Source organism: Ictalurus furcatus, chromosome 7 (genome assembly GCF_023375685.1).
Source record: "Ictalurus furcatus strain D&B chromosome 7, Billie_1.0, whole genome shotgun sequence".
Lineage (NCBI taxonomy): Eukaryota > Metazoa > Chordata > Actinopteri > Siluriformes > Ictaluridae > Ictalurus > Ictalurus furcatus.
Window position 1 is genome coordinate 30334843 of NC_071261.1, and position 6931 is coordinate 30341773.

Here is a 6931-nt window from a genome sequence, read left to right on the forward strand (position 1 = left end):
CACAGGTAACATCGAGAGCGCTGTATATCATCGGTATACACACAACGTACTCGAGTTTACAGTTTAATCTACGTTATAACCACACCAGCGTACAAAATCATACAGAATGACTGCTCAGTCTCAGATCCTCATGTGACTCTAAGTGAGTGCTCGGTAACACTTTCATTTTAAGGAACACATCCAGGGGGTTAATAAAGGTCTTGTTGTTTGCTTAATAAGGCATGCTTATTAAAGGTCTAACCGCTGTGTATTAGTACGTCCGTATTACACCTCTATTAGTTATCATAACATGCAATAAACACATTTTTTTTTCTCTTTCAACATTTTTAATCTGCATTCACATCTTAATTCTCCATTTACAACTTTTAGGTGACATCAAGCAGCTGCAGGAGTGACGTTATTCATTCCTGCTCAATATATTGTGTAACAAGGGTCTAATGTACCACGATCACGACTAATAATGCAACCGTTCCTCATTCGTAGCAGATTTCGTACCAGATATACGTGACTGATGCATAGTGAACGAACCTATGTTAAACAAAAAACAAGGCCTTACTTAACCGCGTTTATGTTTTGCATCAGTATGTCGTGGGTCTAAAGAGGTTAATTAGCGTGATCTAATTATCACAGGAATTACTAGTTATCACATGAATCGCTGGTTTAAATCAACAAAATCGTTCAGCAGCTTATAGAATAGCACTTGATCCAGCGCACCTTGTTATTTTGCATTCTATTTATTTACTCGTGTGCCATGAGACGTGTGCGTATAATTATATATACATGTAATTGCACCGTGCTTGCCTCTCGAACATCCCTGAGCATAAAGTAATGAAACCCATTGCCGTTTTCTCTTCCCTAAATATTTCTGAGCAATGTCAAAACTGTTATCAGAAAAAAAAGCAAAAAAAAAAAAACTGTCTGAGCGAACATACAGTAAAGAACGTCAGCCAGTGCGCCGCATCCGGAAATGCTATTTATAAAGCGTATATCAATGGATTTCGATATCGGTCCGTCCTACAGCAGCGAATCGGACGGAAAAGTTCATAACCCCGGGACGATTATTCGGGAATTCTGTTACAGATGAACACTGTGTTGAATTGAGTCGTAATGAACTGGTGTGTTGGAGTGGATTAAATGCTCCGTACTGTATGATGTGTTTTCAGACGTGTTGAATCTCGCCATAGTTCTCAAACAGCCTCGGCCCGTGCGACCACAGCGAACAGGTCGTCCAATAGAACGAGCCCAGCGCTGCGGCAGGTTTCCATGGAGACGCAGAAAGAGGTTGTGGGAAAGTGGATGTGAAACACCTGGCTGGTCAGCAGGTCGCCATTTTAAATACGGACATTCAGTTTCACACAAAGGTCGTGGGTGCGACTTCACACCGTCATTTCTTTACTGTTACAGTAAAAAAAAAAAAAAATCAGCTTTAGTGTCTCAGTAATGATTCATTAATGTTCAATTGTTGCTAATATTAAAAGCCAGTCGTGTAGTATTCTTCATTATTAATGAACATAAGTGAGAAAGGTCGTTTGTTTCGCCATATCCTGAATATTCAATGGTAAAGTACAGGACGTATATTTACATGGATTTATTAAGCATTCCTTATCATTTACACAGAAAATAATTCCATTTGATTTCTCTTCAAAGACCTGATCCAGCTTCTTAAAATTGTAGGTTCGAAAAGGAAAGGAAAACACACACATTTAAAATAATAATAATAATAATCATCATCATCATTTTTTAAAAACAGTATAGGTATTTAGTATATAACAAATAATAAAAAATCTCAATTGTTCATACTATAATTAGAATATAAGTATGATCTAATATGAAAGCTATTCTTTATTTATTTTCACCATCAGTTTGTACATTTCTAGCCTTAAAAAGGTAGCATTTTAGCATGAACTTCTGCAGCAATTTTGTTCCATGAGCTCATTTTTTTAAAGATAAAGTCGGAAACTTTGTCGATGCTACAGTTACGTTCATTAAAGCACATCGGAAACGGTCCTTAGACATAGCAGAAATACTGATGTGTGTTCAATGTTTTAAAATTTCATTTTAGGTATTAAAAGGTTGGATTTGTCTCCAACATTTTAAGAGCCTCTCGTGTTTTTTGACGTTTTTTTTTTTCCCCCCCCATCACACTCGTTTGTCACTGAGCACCGCAGGAATTTTTTTTTTGTTTCTGCTATTCAAACACTATCATCAGCTAATCTTAAAAAATCCAAAATCAGGAAAGACACAGAAAGAAAAGAAAAGAAAAAGGGAAATGCCACGATGAGTCTGATGCGCGATGTGACCTTGTTTGAGTGAGACGTGCTCATGACGTGAACATGTTGTAAGAAATGTTCAACTTGAATGTATTATTATTACATATTCCCAAATATATATATATATATATATATATATATATATATATATATATATATATATATATATCTGCACAAGCTCTTGTGTGTACGTGTATGTTGTGTTTTCAAGGAATCGTGAGCTCATATTTTTGAAGTTGTTTGTTTCCACTAACATGCATCTCCAAATCTTCAAAATCCCCTGCCCCAACTCTGGCTCAGATAGATTTTTGAGAACGGAAACACGCCGTCATCAGGCAGATCAGCGCTCGATCATTATTCATCAGCAGCCATCGATCATAACTCATTGACTTCTTGGCGGTGTTTTTTTCGCAACAGACGATTCTGACGATTGTTTACATTCGTCGCTTTGAGAGTGGAAATGGAAAGAAAAACTCATTCGGGTCTCGAACGAAGTCATTCGAGTCACTGCAAGGCAGAGAAGCATTTATTGTATTTGTTGACATTTTGACCCAGATTACAATTGCGGTTAAAAATTGACTCTTGCGCTACATTTAGCCTGCGATTCACTCAGCGCTTCCATAACTGGCCATTTTCAGCCGCGCTATCCTTACAGAAAATAAATCAGCACCTTCTGATTAATCAGAACCTGGAATTCAACACCGTTTTGGAATAATAAAAACACATAATTACTTGTACCAGTTATGGCTGCCGTTTTTTTGTTGTTGTTGTTGTTGTTGTTTTTGTTTGGGTTTTTTTTTTTAGCCTGGTGGGTTCTTAACGTGTTCCTTCATGTTGCAGTGATTATGAAACCGGTTATGGTTGTTTTATTGCAGAATGTATTGCATGAAATTTGCCCACCATCCTGATACCAGGAGGAAGCTATTTTCTGATAACCATTTCCTCTGCTAGTCCATCATGCCGGAGATAATATCAGAGTCAGCGCTGAAACAGTTTCAGACAAGAACATATGTCAGTGAAATGTGTCTTTACTGGAACGGAGCAGAAAAATAAGGATGGTGAGAGATTACATGCCGACCGGTTGATCAGAATTTTCTTAGAATTTCAAAAGAGTGGGTTTGTTCGAAACCTTTCTTTGAAGGACTCTTAGGCGTCCATTGCTTGTCTCATGCTGTATGGTTTTATATTGAAACTTTCAGCGATCCCTCAGAGGGAAGATCCAAAGCAACCGGTGGTTGACGTCGGTTTCCGAGAAAGGATTCAACCCCCGAATGGACTTCCTGCAGGAAGTGAACTGAACATGAGTTGTGAAGATATACAGTAAACTGAGCCAAAGGACAGAGCGGTAGAACTGCAGAAACGGCATGTGTTTTAGAAATTTTGCCAAACAAGCATAGCATAAATACTGTCTGCTTGCACTAATTACTAAGTAAACTAGCTATCTCTTTGTTTATGTGATTTCTATGCACTTGGTAAAGGTTTGTTTAGCATTTGGTGTTTTCAGCTGTACACGCCCTCGCTCTCAGCCAACGTTTTTTCTTTTCTTTTTTTATGCACTGTGCGACTAAACCAAACAGCAAACGAACCAATAGTATCAATTTCACTCTGATTCAGACTCAAACCAATGGACTACAAAGTGCACATGAGGTCAGAGGCTTCTTCAAACAGAGATCCATCAAGCGTCAATCGCGCTATCTAACAAAATCGTTAACTGTGTCTTTGTGGTTAGCACATTTGCCTCACACCTCTTTGGTTGAGGACTCGATTCCCACCTCCGCCCTGTGTTCCTGGAGTTTGATTGTTCTCCCTGTGCTACGGGGATTTCCTACTCTGGTTTCCTCCCCGAGTCCAAAGACATGAGCTGTAGGCTGATTTCCAAAATTGTCCGGGGGTGTGTGAGTGTGTGTGTGTGATTGTGCACTGCGATGGATTGACATTCCATCCAGGGTGTTCCCCGCCTTGTCTCCCAGAGCTCCTCGGGACAGGCTCCAGGCTCCCCGCAACCCTGTGTAGGATAAGTGGTACAGAAAATGGATGGATGGATGGATGGATGGATGCGTGGGTGGATGGATGGATGGATAGATGCATGGATGGATGGATGGATGGAAGGATGGATGGATGGATGCGTGGATGGATGGATGGATGGAAGGATGGATGGGTGGATGCGTGGATGGAAGGATGGATGGATAGATGCGTGGAAGGATGGATGGATGGATGCGTGGAAGGATGGCTGAATGGATGCGTGGAAGGATGGATGGGTGGATGCGTGGATGGAAGGATGGATGGATGGATAGATGCGTGGAAGGATGGATGGATGGATGCGTGGAAGGATGGATGGATGGGTGGATGGGAATTTACTATTTTATTGTTGTGCACCTGCTGTGACTTATCACTCAACAATTCCTGAAGAGATCATTTCCATATAGTGTGCTTTTTGTTGCATTATGACTGAGTCAAGCTTCTGCACTTAGTCGACTCGTGCTATGTTTGGACCATTTGGTGTGACAATCACTTTCAGGAGTGAAATGAATAAACGCATTTCTGTTACACTGTTGAGTTTTGAGAGACAACAAAAGTGGGGCTCCACCTTACTAATGGGTTAGGGTGCTTTCACACCTAACTGTGGGTTTTTTTTTCTGTGCTGATTTGAGAAAAGAAAAATATTGATAAAACATAACTCTTCTTAATCCTTGCTAGTATCGACTAACTAACTAGCTAGCTAACAAACTAGTCTAGCTTGCTGTCTAAATGAAGAAAAAATGAAGAAAAAATGGAGCTATATTTATTACATTTGCAAAGCGTAATAGTTTGATTGCCACAGTGGAATATTTTCAATTCAGCCTATCCGTGTAAATGTTCTTATTTCCTCACTAACAAGGCAAATTTTTCGTTTCTAGCTCGGGATCTTATTTATCGTCACTCTGCGCTCGTCTGAAATGTTGACCTGACATAACAGTGTGCATCAGGACTGCGATACAACAGCAACAACAACAAAAAAAAAAATAGGAGTGGGTGGTTTTTACTATCATTACTCTGATTTGACAGTCGCGGGACAAAGAAAGATGACGTTCGTTAACATGAGAGCGTGTATTACGCTTACTCGGCACTGCGTGACGCATTTCCTGTTTTCATTCATTCATCTTCAGTAAATGCTTTCTCCTGGCCAGGGCCACGGTGCTTTAAATGGCTAGTTTGTTCATATTTTGATCAACAGAACAAACTCTTGTTGTCAGACAATATTGCCGACAAGTGCAAACTACTGTATAACAGCTGCAGGAGTGGGCGGGGTTAGTCCAAATTCCTGCCGGAGTAGGCTGGAATGGGATCTGCTCTGACTAAAAGCAATCATCCCATGGTACACAAAAGGTACAAAGCAATTCCTTGCTAATGCTGACTCTGAACTCATGTATTTGGACAGAAAACCTGACCTTAATCTCGGACCGAAAGCTGCTATCTCTCTCTCTCTCTCTCTCTCTCTACCATCCTCAGGGAGTTTCTAAACCTCGAATGGTTTTTGGTGACTCAGGAGCTTCACATCAAGCTGAGTTCTGATAATCAGAATGCGACGTACTCAAAGAAGGTAGGTGCTTTCTTTGAAACGCCGTGTGTTTGTGTTGAGCTGGTGGGTGGGACGTCCTGCGTGGGCAGCAGACTGCCTATAGAGGGCAGAAGTTTGGCTTGAAAGACAATATCAAGGAAATAGTAGTACGTTTTAAGGTAGATGCTTCAGAGAGAGAGAGAGAGAGACTCTTCAGTGACTGTGAGGAGGAATCCCCTAAAAGCGTGAGCCCACCGTGCCCTTTAACTGCTCTGTTGTTACTTACCAGAAGTGTGACGTCACACTTCTTAACTATAAACAGAATAAAGCGGTAGCAGTCAGGGGCTAAGGTTCTGTACTGAAATGGCAAATGTAGTGAACAGAGCGCCAAAACTTTGTTTGCAATACGTTCAAGTGAGTGCCTAAAAGCGAATGCACTTGAGACTTGAATGAAAGGAAATAAAAACATTTTTTACCCAACTTGACAAGAGGGTCGTATTCCGAGTTAAGCGTATGCTTAGTGATGAATTAGCACTGAATTATCCAGACCTCAGACATAGCTCTGGGTTTAACCGCTATGTGTGCATCGAATTAAAATAAACACTCATAATTTTATTTATTAGACATCTCACAAGTGAAGTAAAAGAATGATAACGTCACCTATAATCCCCCCCCCCCCCGACACACACACACACACACACACACACACACACACACATTCCAAATCCATGACCTCGATTTTAGTGTCTCATGGCTTCAAAATAAGAAAGCCTTTATTAGTCACAACAAATTACAGTACAGCGAAATTCTTTTCTTTGCATATGCCAGGAAGTCGGGGTCAGAGCCGTGACACAGAGTCGCTGGAGCAGAGAGGGTTGAAGCCAATACTCGTGGGACAAACAGCTTGAACCCCTGACCTTCTGATCAACTAATACAGAGCCTTAACCACTGAGTCACTCAACCACTGAAAATATCAATCACAACATAAAAGGATGCACTGGATCAAGTGCGATTCTATAAGATGCTGATTAATGAGTGTGGGAGCCATTTTGTTAAAGCTGATCATTACGACTGGAACTATCCATGCCGTAAAAGATCAGCAATGTACCACACTCTAATTGGA